The 13,371-nt window shown below is 37.5% G+C and overlaps 1 long non-coding RNA gene across 1 annotated transcript; it reads right to left on the bottom strand.

The window, feature by feature from the left end:
• LOC110267985 lies at nucleotides 1,361-11,927 on the bottom strand. The gene is made up of 3 exons (XR_002355978.1): nucleotides 11,808-11,927; nucleotides 1,965-1,970; nucleotides 1,361-1,373 (listed from the first exon to the last, which is right to left on the bottom strand). It is a non-coding gene; the product is annotated as an uncharacterized LOC110267985 (long non-coding RNA).

Here is a 13,371-nt window from a genome sequence, read left to right as displayed (position 1 = left end):
CTTTCTTTTTTTTTAATTATATGTCTAATCAACTGTATTGTTCATCTTATTTATAGGCTCTTGTTACAATAAATTAATCCTAATATGATATTTTAATTATGATGATAATAAATTGGTCTTATAGAGTTGCAAATGCTGCTATCTCACACATTATTTGCATATTTACTTATCCAATAATAAAATAAATTTAGATAGTGCTTATATTTGGAAAATTTGTTTAAATATTTTTCTTTTGATTTAAATATTTAATTTGAATCTTTTAATTAGATAAAATATATTACTTCTAGAAACAACTAATTAAATCAATTGATTTGAAGATATCTATAAATATGTTATTTTGTTGACCAAACGAATATAATAATAGACACCAAAACAAATATATATAATAAATTTCTAAAATTAAATTATCTATCAAATAATTAAATCAATTGACTTGTCAATATGTATATATAGATGTTTTCGTGAGTAGAAAAATATATAGTTTTTTTCTCTATATTCATTTATTTAAATTTGAATTTCAAATATACTAAACAAAAAGTATAAAAAAAGTGCCAAATTTGTATATATATTCTATTTAATTTGTGCCTCAGTATTTTCAAATCATTATTGTAAGACTCAAAATTTTTGAGGAATCTTATTATGAACTGATTTTAAATTTATTTATTATTAGAGATTTTACTTTCAGAAATTATTTCATTGAGAGCGATTAAATAAAGTTTTGATAATTAAAATGAAGATTTTACTTAATTTTATTATTATTGAGTTATTTTCTATATTTAAATTATAATGTCAGTAGTTATGAAATAATAAGAATTTTATATGATTTGAACTAAATAATTAATATTCTAAAATATTAATTTTGCTGTTTTGGAAAATAGAAAAATTAATTATATTATCTCTAATTTTTTGTTTTAAATATTTTATTGAAAGTAATTTGTAAAATTGATGAACAAATAGTATTTTTATACATTATTATTGTTGGATTAAAATTTATTTCTAATTACTATATTATCCCTACTTTTATTCGAAAATTACCAAACTAACCCTATCCCTAATTTTCACACAACACTCTTACCCTTTCTCCTTAACCCTCAGCCGTCGAAACCCTAATCCAACTACCTCTTCCCAAATTTAGCAGCATTCATGAAACAGAACATAGATAGAGAGTCAGGAACCAGGGGAGGGGGAATCAGGGAAGTGGGACGGTGGGGTGCTGGCGAGGAGTGCCGTCGCCAAGAGAGGAGAGTGACGCGGAGGAGGGAGGTGACGCTTCATTATCGCCGCGCTCTGCTGCCACGAGGCCGCCGTCGTCGCTGCCTTGAATGGAGCCGTAAGGGTCGCCGTCGAGCATGAAGGGTTGGGGAGAGAGAGAGCTTGCGTCTGAGACTGGAGAGGAGGTGTGGTCCGCACTGTTGCCTCCATCACAACTGGCCCGCCACCGTCACCGAAAGAAGTCGTCGCCGTCGCCTGAGAAGAACCTGACGAGAGAGAGGGAGCTCGCAGAGAGGAACGCGAAGCAGGAGCCTCTGTCCACCGATATGTCACCGTACTGTTGGGCTGTCGCTGCCACCAAGTGTAAGACCCGGTTAATTAATGGCCAATTAACCCATAAATGAGAATTTATCCTAGAAAGCCAAGAAATGTGATTTTTATGGCTAAATATGATAGAGGAGATTGAGACGAGAATTTCGGTACCAATTTTATAGAAATTGGACCAAGATTGGACCGAACGGGCCAAACCGGGCCAACCGGATCCAAAGTGGGCCCTTGGCCCAACTAAACTAAACCTAATACACTTATTTCAGCACTCTCTCTCCTCACTACACTCAAGAAACACGCTGAAATAGAGGGCATGGAAGGAAGAACACTCTCTCAAGTTCTTTCTTTCATTTGATTTTCAAACCACCATAACTTTTGATCTAGAGCTCCGATTGCCGCACCGTTTGTAGCCACGCGTTCACCACAGAGAGCTCTACAAAACCTATACAATCAATCTTGAGGTAAGCCACGTTTTTCTCTTTGAATGTCCAGCTTTGATTTCGAGTTTCATGAGCAAAAATTTTGAGATTTTGAGCTCTTTGATGTTATAGGACCCAACTTTCTTGAAGGAGAAGGTTAATCTTGTCTTCTTGGACCTTGGGTGTGGTAAGATTCTCAAACCTAGTATAATTTGTTATTCTATGATGATTGGGTATTGAGATGTTGTGTATGGGTATGATGATTGTGGCTTAGGTTGTGTATGTGTGAATATTGGGGGCTTGATTGAGACCTTGGAAAGCTTGAAAAGGGATTTTTGGTGGTAAAAATCTGTTCTTGGAGGTGTTGAGACCTAGAGGACTTGTGGACAAGTGGTTTGGAAGTGCTCCGGTTGAGCTTGGAAAATCGGCTAAGGTATGGTCTTGATTTCTCGTATCTAATATGTAATGTGGTAGAAAATACTTAGGCTAGAGGCCCTAAGATAGGCATTGAATTGATGATGTTGTTGAATGGTTGAGATATATGATGTGGTCATATATCTGATTATGAATATTGATGCCTTGATCGTGTGATATATGAGAAAATGCATTTTGTGATATATGCTTGATGAATGATTGAGGTTGAATTGGTGGGTGGTACCATGTTGATGGTGAGTATGATGATGAGTATGTATAATGATGTTTGATTGGAAATGGTATTATTGGAAATTGGGATGAGGAAGGATGTATGACATGATATTGTGTTTGTCCTTTAGCCATTTGACTGAGAAGTGTTAAAATGGTTGGATGGTGGTTTTGGGAATTTTGGTAAAGTGTCAATGTGTGAGTTGAGGATGGCTTGATGTTGATTTTGTTACATTTTGATTAATTTCAAAAAGGGTTGAAATTTGGCATGTTTTGGTTGATTTTGAAAAGAGTTGAATATGGTTTGTTTTGAAAATGGCACCTTGTGGTTTTATATGAAAACATGGTTTTTGGGAATATTTTGACGGGACATAACTTAGACTACGGATCCCCGTTTTGTATCAAACTTATTTAGAAATGAAATTGGATCCGGGATGTCCATGCCGTTGGAAGAACGGGCGGAAAACGATTTAAAATGAGAAAGTTATGTCCGTCGGAAGATTGGGGGTTGAATCTGTAAATTCTGCAGCTTTTAACTTAGAAATTTTTTAGCAGAATGACCCTCTGCGCGTAGGCGCACTTGGCGCGTACGCGCCGTTCTTCAAGAAGGCACCATCCACGCTTGCGCGTGGTGTGTGCGGGCGCGTCGATGCGCTGCACCAAATGCCCAGCCATTTTCCCGAGAGTTGTGCCAGAGTTGTGCCAGTTTTGTACCTGGGGCACAAATGTACCCGCGCGTACGTACGGCTGACACGTACGCGTCATTTGGCTATTTTTCAATCCGCGCGTCTGCGCGTATGACGCTTGTGCGTCAATGAGTTTTGTGGCCATCCACGCGTGCGCATGGAGTGCGCGTACGCGTGGCCCTGTTTTCATCCCAAAGTTGATTTTTGAGTTTTAAAAGCCAAATTTCATACTTCTAAGTCTCCGATCTCACCACTTATGTCTTAAATCATTATGATATGCCTAGCAATGAGACAAGGAGCTAGTGAATGTGGTAACTTGCGAGTGAAGCAAGGGAAAAATGAGTGATCAATGAGGATCAAAGATGATTATGTGAAGTGCGGAGGATGGCGGTGGAAGTGCTTGTTATGTCATGGGCTGAAGGGCCGTAATTGTTAATGAATTGGCTGGTTATGGATTTAACCGTGAGCCGGATGGCTGGATTATTCCCGTGTTACGGCGGAGCCATGATTATGGCTAAGTATAAATGCATATATGCTGTTGAATGAATTGTGAATGTTTGCACTTCCACTATCGGAGATGAGAGTTTTCCTGGGAGGAAGCAGTGGCTAGCCACCACGTGCTCCAGGTTGAGACTCGAAGCTCTTTTGACCCTATGTCGTCAGGGTGGCCGGGCACTATGAAAGCCCCGGATGAGCTCACCCCCATAAATATTCACCAGTGAAGGTGATGGATATGGATCATGATTATGATCAAATTTATATTGAGTATAACTCGAGTTGGGGAGACACGATAGAGGGACAGTCCAATGGTTAGCTAACAGGACTTGTCGGGTTGGCTCTATAACCGACAGATGATATCATCAGCCATTAGGGACAGACATTCATCATATGCATACTATGTGAATTGTTTGAGATTGCCTATTTGACTGCATATTACTTGCTATCTGTCTAAATGCCTTATTTGTTCCTATTTGTATATCTCTTGTCTGATATAACTGTGTTTGCTATATTATACTCCTGCTGGTGGTTGGGAGGTCCGAAGGAATTGGAAAGGGAAGTATTAGTTAGATTGAAGGATCTTTAGTCAGATGCCCTTTATGGTTTAGCTTGTTTATAAGCTTTGATTTTATCTGGAGGAAGTTCTAGGATTGCCTTCGGCTTTTCTCTATTATTACATGTTATATATGGGGAACTGTTACCATGCTGGGGACCTCTGGTTCTCACCCATGCGGATTTTGTGGTTTTCAGATGCAGGACGTGAGGTTTCTCGCTAAAGCATGCTGGAGACTTCTGGATTAGCGAAGATCCTTTGTTCTCGGGACTCTGTTTTGATTTTATGATTTCTCTTAGATACTTTTATCTCCATTGAATAATACAAACTGTGATGACTCCTCTTATAGGAGATTTTGGAGGATAGGTTCTCTGTTTTTAAGTCCCTTTGGGTTTCCTTTAGGGTTTTTCTTATTTTAATATATGTATATATTGCTATGCTCGGACCGGTCATCTTCGCAACCGGATTTTGAGTTTTGATATTCCCGTTTTGACACTCCACGATTTTTGTTTACCCCTTTTTCCTTCAAAGACTCTTAGTTATAAACATCATTCATACTACTATACGTACTAAATTTTTATTTTAGAGCTCGTAATACCTTGCCATCTCTGAATTATGACTTAAGCATAAGACTCTGTATGGTAGGGTGTTACACTAAGGGTCCGTCGCTGTGGGTTGTTTCTGCCGTCAGCGCTGCCATTGAAGGGAGCTCGCTGCCACGTTTGGTTGTTGCTGCCGACTCCCCATCTCTGCCAATGTTGAGAATGCACAAGGGTGGCAGACACAGGGAGGGAGGCGGAGGAAGGAGGAGGAGGCACCGTGTCTGGTAGTTGCCATTCCGTCACCGCAGTATACCTCTGTCACTGCCAACTGCTGCTCCACACTGCTTATCTGGAGCTTCTGTTGCTGTTGTTGGAGATCTGTGGTTGCTGGAAAACACCGCTATTGTTGCTGCTGAAGGAGGAAGAAGCCTCGCCGCTGATCTGGCTGCCAGGAACAATCCTGTGGCCACCGGATCCAACGCCGGGGATGCCGCTTCTTGACTCAGTCACTTCTTCTTAGTTGCGGTAAGCGTCTTTGTTTTGAAAAGCCTGTAATCACTGCTATGTTATCGTATGCTGAGGTTTTGCGGCATTAATTGCTATAAGTTTGAGTCTCGGTCATTCTATGTTGTGATTAGAGTTGCTGTAGTCGCTGTGGAAGTGGGTTGGAGTTGAGGTTGCAATTGCCGAGGTTACAGGCCGAGGAGAAAGGATTTTAACGCGTTGTGTAGCTTTCGGGTTTCGATTATTCAAGGTAGGAGCCTTTCTCCGAAAACCATACTTTATAATTTGGAATTATTATATATGGATATTATGTGGTAAAAATGTATATTTGGGAGATTGTATAAGTCTTATGTAATGTTGGTTGTTTTGGATGAATATGAATGCTTGGTTGATTCGATCATTATTTGGTTTTATGAAACGGACGATTTTGAAGTGCTTCTTTAAAGTCACTTCTTTAAAGCTTTGAAATCAAGTTTAATCCGTTGAAAATCGACTTGAGTTTGATTTAGTTTTCTTGAAATATGAAAATGGAATGTATCTTTAGATTCAGTTGGATTTTCGCACTGATTTGGTTTTGAACCCTTTAAAGAGGGTTGTGGATTGGTTTGGATGGGATCCGGAAAGGGTGGCAGAGTCCATGTTTTAGGAGAGGTGCTGCCAAAATTCCAATAGAATCCGAAACTCTAGTGAAATGTTATTTGGAAAATTATGAGTTAAAGACTTCTAATTTTTTATTTGGATTATTTAAGAAAGGGATGACTTATGCTTTTGAAAAGAATTATTAAAAAGGAAATTGTGATTTAGTCTTGTTTCTTAAGAAAAGTGTTGCATCTCTTTTGGGAGCAAGTTATGTAGATGAAACATATGTTTTACGACTGTTTTCAATGTGAAAAGGGTTTATGTCTTTGAATTTGACTTGAGGGTTTCAATTGGAGGAGTTTCAGTGATTTCGAAAGAACCTGAACGTCTATTGACAAGTTTCATTTTAAAATGTTTTGGGAAAAAGTTTTAAGTACTCTTTGAATTCTGAATTTTTGCAAGACTAAAACAATTTTTGAGCAGTTTGAAATGCTTTAGAATTAATCACGGGGTTAAAGTTGGTATTGTTTAAGTAAAGGAAATGGCTTTGAAAGGAGTAATTGATTACACGACTCGGTTTGGCTTAGATCTTATTTTTATTACTCAAATCAGGAAGCCAAGGTTTTAAAGATTTTAAGCGAATTTGAGGAAATAAGTTATGTTATTCTCCCCTAAAGACTTGAGACTCTGCCGAAGAACTTCTGTTATAAAATCCCGTTGTTGGATGGATGATTTTGAATATTTCAAAATAGACCTTTAATTTGCCATGGTTTTGGAAGTTTTGGAAAGAGGATGCCGAGGGTAGCTTTGTTTTTTAAAAAGGGAGCCTACTTTGAGTAAAAGAGGCTTATGAGCCTGAGATGATTTGAGGAATAAGAACTTTAAAGCCAAGGCTGAAAAGAGTTGATTTTTTATTTCAAAGTGAAGTGAATTGAGAAAAAGTGATTTATGGCTTGAATGATGGTTTTATGAATTTGATGATGTTGGATGGTGGAAATGCTATTTTGTTATGTGCCAGAATGGCTGTGTATGATAATGAATTATGGCTGATTTCGGAATATGTTATGAGTTGGATGGCTGACTATGAATCATGAATTTAAGCCGGATGGCTGAGATGAATGTTGATTTATGGTTGAGAATAAATGCATATATGCTGAGTTATTGATATTGTGATTATTGCACTTTCAATTATCTGAGATACGAGTTTCCATGGATAGAAGCAGTGGCTAGCCACCACGTGCTCCAAGTTGAGACTCGATACTCTGCTGACCCTATGTCGTAAGTGTGGCCGGACACTGTGAAAGTTCCAGATGAGCTCGCCCCCGTGAATATACACCAGTGAGGGTGTTGGATGTGAATTATGATTATGATTGTGAATGAGTCGATTTGGGGATGCACGACAGAGGGACAGTCCAATGGTTAGCTACCAGGACTTGTCGGGTTAACTTTATAACCGACTGATGATATCATCATCCACTAGGACAGGCATTCATCATATGCATCTATGTGACATTGTTTTGGTGTGCATATTGTACTTGGTTTGCCTTTGTGATTACTTGTGACTAACTGCTAATTGTTCTACTTGCAGTAACTGTTTGTTTGTGCTTGTACTTCCCTACTTGTGTTTGCAACTGAGACTCTGTTGGACTGTGGTGATTGGTTGTTGTTTGGGTTGTTTGGCCTGTTTGGGCCTAGAGCCGTGGTTGATCATGAGGTGGGCCGAAGACGATGTTTGGTTGATGTTTCTGGTTTTGAAAAGCTAATTTAGTTCAGCATAGATAAACCTTTTGAAAGACTTTTGAATTTTTAAGGATTGAACAGTTTCCTCTTTCAGAAAAGATTTCAGATTTTTCTTGATAGTAAACCCTTTCTTTTGAAAAGATACATAAGGCAGTTATTAATCATTGTAACGATTTTATCTCGCGTATCCTATTATAGTAATTCTGCAACCCTATAGTGAGAACCCTTTCGAGGATGATATTCTCACTCCCCTACAGGTCTTTCCTTTTTCAGGTTACGGACGATGAAGTTCAGAAGAGCTTATTCTTTTCTGTTAGACGATATATATATATATATGTATGTATGTATGTATGTATGTATGTATGTATGTATGTATGTATGTATGTATGTATTTCCAATGAGTATTGTAACTTATATTGTAAGTATGAGTGTATGTTTTCAAAAAATTTGGTTTAAGTTTTAAACAGGCTCATATTTTAGTATTAAATAGTATAAGAGTCGTCGTAATATCCGAGCTATTAGAGTGGCACAGCCGGAAGCGTGACTTTTGATAGTTAGGGTGTTACATTATGGTATCAGAGCAGTCTTTCCTGTAGAGCCTGAGGAATGGACCGATTATGCTTCAATTGCATACTCTGAGTGCCTGTCATATAATAGTCTTGTCGAATGACGAGAATTAGAGCTTTATGCACATGACGGTCTACTGATTAATGCCATTAGTCTTGCGTTGCATAATTCCTAATATTAAGTTTGGCCGGCTTAATACTAGTGAATTATGTATATGGAAGCACTAATGGGTTGTCGTAGACGATATACGAGTAATAGGTAACGCGATTCGCGGGTTTTAGGAACGTTGGAAACTATTTCTCGAGGTTATTCAGTTATATGTCTTGAATTCTGTTCGAGTCGACTTGTTCTTTCATAGCCTAACTTGAAGTTCTTGTTTGCTAATCCTCTTGAAAAGTAATTTGATTTTTCAACCCTATTCGTCCATTCATATGCATTCTTGTTTGATTCTAATTGAATATGCTTGTTTGAAATCATTGTTCTATCTATCTTTCTCTGTTTAAATTCTTTTTCTTGATTCATGTGTTCTTTGATATACCTTTGAACTTTCTTGATGTGTTGTGCCCTTTCAGTCGTTGTTTTGAGTCCATTCTTAAAGAAATTGTGATTCAGTTTTTCTCCTATTTGACAGAAACTACAACCAATTTTAAAATTTTTATAAAATTGTTGTTGATTTGATATACACTTATCTATATAGGAAACTTTGAAAATTTCTTATACAATTTAACAACTATTTATTCCTAATACCTCGCCTGTACTTTTACTACTTTACGGAATTGCACTTACTTTAAATATAATTTGACTTTCTAGTAATTTTACTATAATTCCAATGCACAATCTTTATTTGATTATGTATTTGGGTATTTTTTAAAATTCTGAAAAGAAAGGATTTTTAGCTTTATTTCCGGTTGATTTTCATTGATAAACCTTACCTAATTTATTTTTGGCTTGAGTTTGGTTTAGCATACTACATTGTTTATGCCATTGTTGTTCTCTTGAAAATGTTGGACTCATATCTTTATTCTTATGAACGAACTCATTCTCTCTTAAGCTTTTCATCTCCATGAATGTCATACTTGATTCTGTTTTAATTATTCTTTTACCTCTTGTGAGCACTACAATCAATCTCATCTTCCCTTCTCTTGTGAATCTCACTTTTATGTGAGTCAGTTTGATTCGTTTTAAATTAGTGCATCATTTGTCCTTTCATTGTCTCTACCAGAGTTCTTAGTCAAAGATTTATCCTTGAAAAATTACTAATGATTGAGTTATCTTTTCCTATGATTTTTGTATCCTTTTAGGTCAATTGAAAGCTTGTTTGATGTCTCATGCCTAGTGGATCTTGTTTGAACTACCTTGATTTAAGATCCTTTCTTGTATGGCTTGACTCCTTTTTAAGTACATCCTAATCTTCTTGAATATCCTTCTGAGATGGTGATTTCAAGTATACTTTTGGAGTCTTGTTTTGAAGTTTTTTTAAGAAGTTTTGAGTTCTCTTTGAAAAAGTTATAAACTAAATTTATTTTTTTGTTTCCAGATTGTAATTGAAACCACTGTTCAATTTTGACAAAGTTGATTTAAAGTTGGCATGCGCTATTTTATATGAAGTTTTGAGAAGCTTCCTCATTTAGTAGAAACCTGTCCATTTGTAACGCACTACTTATTTCCTGTACCAACTTATAAGCAGATTCTTACCTCGAAATTTCTTTTCTAAATAGAGTTTAACTTCCTCTTTTGTCCTTGCTATAATTTTTATACACGCTTGTTTGAATATGAACTTTGAGAATTTTTGAACAAGAATTTGGTTTTTCTTCCGAGTTTTATGATTACTTTTGCTTAGGTTGTGCACCTAACTATCTTTCTAGAATATTTGAGGAAATGTTTTAGCTCTTAGCCAAACCTGTGTATATTTTGTTTTTAAAACTCTACATAATCTACTTCAACATGAAATTGTATTAAAGTAAAGCCACATTTATGCTTTTGTTACTCTCTCGAAGAATGTTTGTTGCTTAACTTTTCTTTTAGACTGCGAAGTGATTTTTCTGCAAGTTTTCGATTCTTTTATGAATAATGTATTCGGAAGTATTTTTAATCGTGATCTTGAGTTCTGTGAGCTTTGTCTTGGGTTTGAGATATTCTTTCCTGTAAACCTCATACTTCTTCGACTCAACTTGAATTTTTTTCAAACTAATGCGCTGATTTTCTTCTCATTGGTCCTATTGCATTTTTTTGATCCAAGGGTTATCTTTGAAGTTGTCAATCAATTTATTTCTAGCAAACCTCATTGATTGAGCATCTTTGTTTGCCTGGGATTGCATACAGGCTCTCAAATCTATGAGTATTATCCTTGACATTTGTCTCTCCTTTCTAAATCTTGTATCCTTCTGAGTAGACTCGAGAATTATTTTGATGTCATGTGCGATCTGTAGACGTAGTAATGCGATGCGTTAGTTCGTTAAGACGTGATATGTGTACATGAAAGGTGAAGCAGTAGGTGTACCACATTATAAGTTGTGGGTGTTTTGTTCCTTGCGAACGGATTTACAGGTGTTAGACTTATGATCGGCTATGGGGATTGTAAAGTGTTTGATGGAGTTAGGAGGCTGAAGTTCTGAAGTGGATAGGAGACCTATGAGAGGACGTTATAGCCATTGTTTTAATATCAACCTGTTCTTGTAGCCTTTTACCACATTAAGTACCACCTTGCTTTGTGAACAGGATCTTGAATTGCACCCCATTTTGGTTACTTCAAGTTTTTGTAAGGTCTTGAGACCATATGACCTTTTTCATCGAACCTATCTGGTACGTTCTGCCTTACACCATACTTTATCCCTACCTTTAAATCTTATGGTTATTCGGTATTTGAACATTTATACATATATGCTAAGACTTCTTACTTTTCTAACAGCATTTGAGAGAACTAAGACTATGTATTATCTTATGTATTACTTTAATTTTTGAGGACGAAAATTTTTGTAAGGTGGGTAGAATGTAAGACCCAGAACTTTTGAGGAATCTTATTATGAACTTATTTCAAATTTATTTATTATTAGAGATTTTACTTTCAGAAATTATTTTATTGAGAGTGATTAAATCAAGTTTTGATAATTAAAATGAAGATTTTACTTAATTTCATAATTATTGAGCTATTTTCTATATTTAAATTATAATGTCAGTAGTTACGAAATAAGAAGAAATTTATATGATTTGGACTAAATAATTAATATTCTAAAATATTAATACTGCTGTTTTGGAAAATAGAGAAATTAATTATATTATCTCTAATATTTGGTTTTGAACATTTTATTGAAAGTAATTTGTAAAATTGATGAACAAATAGTATTTTTATACATTATTGTTGTTGGGTTAAAATTTATTTTTAATTACCATATTATGCCTACTTTTATTCGAAATTTACCAAACTAACCCTAACCCTAATTTTCACACAACACTCTTACCCTTTCTCCCTAACCCTCAGCCGTCGAAACCATAAGCCAACTACCTCTTCCCAAATTCAGCATCATTCATAAAACAGAACAGAGATAGAGAGTCAGGAACCAGGGGAGGGGGAATCGGGGAAGTGGGACGGTGGGGTGCCAGCGAGGAGTGCCGTCGCCGTTGCTGTCGCCAGGAGAGGAGAGTGACGCGGAGGAGGGAGGTGACGCTTCATTGTTACCGCGCTCTGCTGCCATGAAGCCGCCGTCGTCTCTGCCTTGAAGGGAGCCATAAGGGTCGCCGTCGAGCATGAAGGGTTGGGGAGAGAGAGAGCTCGCGTCTGAGACTGGAGAGGAAGTATGGTTCGCGTTGTTGCCTCCATCGCGACTGGCCCCTCGCCGCCACCGAAAAAAGTTGTTGCCGTTGTCTGAGAAGAACCCAACGAGAGAGAGGGAGCTCGCAGAGAGGAACGCGAAGCAGGAGCCTCTGTCCATCAATCTGTCACTGTACTGTTGAGCTGTCGCCGCCACCAAGGGTCCATCGTCGTGGGTTGTTTCCGCCGTCGGCGCTGCCATTGAAGAGAGCTCGCTGCCATGTTTAGTTGTTGCAGCCGTATTCCCATCTCTATCAACGCTGAGAACGCACAAGGGTAGCAGACGCAGGGAGGGAGGCGGAGGAAGGATGAGGAGGCTTCATGTCTGGTAGCTGCTGTCCAGTCACCGCTGTCTAACTTCATCACTGCCAAAATGCTGCTCCGTGGTGCTTAGCTGGAGCTTCTGTTACTGTTGTCGGAGATCTGTGGTTGCCGGAAAATACCGCTATTATTGCTGCCGAAGGAGGAAGAAGCCTCGCCACTGATCTGGCTGCCAGGAGCAGTCCTGTGGCTACCAGAACCACCAACGGGGATTCCACTACTTGACTCAGTCACTTCTTCTTAGTTACGGTAAGCGTCTTTATTTCGAAAAGCCTGTAATTACTGCTATGTTATCGTACGCTGAGGTTTTGCGGCGTTAATTGTTATAATATTGACTCTCGGTCATTCTATGGTATGATTAGAGTTGCTATGGTCACTGTGAAAGTGGGTTGGAGTTGAGGTTGCAGCTGCCGAGGTTACAGGCCGAGGAGAAGGGTTTTGACGCGTTGTGTAGCTTTTGGGTTTCGATTATTCGAGGTAGGGGCCTTTCTCCAAAAACCATACTTTATAATTTGGAATTATTATATATGAATATTATGTCGTAAAAATGCATATTTGGGTGATTGTATAAGTCTTATATAATGTTGGTTGTTTTGGATGAATACGAATGCTTGGTTGATTCGATTATTATTTGGTTTTATGAAATGGACGATTTTGAAGTGCTTCTTTAAAGTCGCTTTTTTAAAGCTTTGAAATCAAGTTTAATCCATTCAAAATCGACTTGAGTTTGATTTGGTATTCTTGAAATATGAAAATGGAATGTATCTTTGGATTCAGTGGGATTTTTGCGCTGATTTGGTTTTGAACCCTTTAAAGAGGGTTGTGGATTGGTTTGGATGGGACCCGGAAAGGGTGGCAGATTCCAAGTTTTAAGGGAGGTGCTGTTAAAATTTCGATAGAATCTGGGATTTTAGTGAAATGTTATTTGGAAAATTATGAGTTAAAGACTTCTACTATTTTATTTGGATTATTT

This window comes from Arachis ipaensis, chromosome B10 (assembly GCF_000816755.2).
Source record: "Arachis ipaensis cultivar K30076 chromosome B10, Araip1.1, whole genome shotgun sequence".
NCBI lineage: Eukaryota > Viridiplantae > Streptophyta > Magnoliopsida > Fabales > Fabaceae > Arachis > Arachis ipaensis.
Note: the sequence above shows the minus strand (reverse complement) of the source record. Positions and strands in the feature narration are given on the sequence as shown.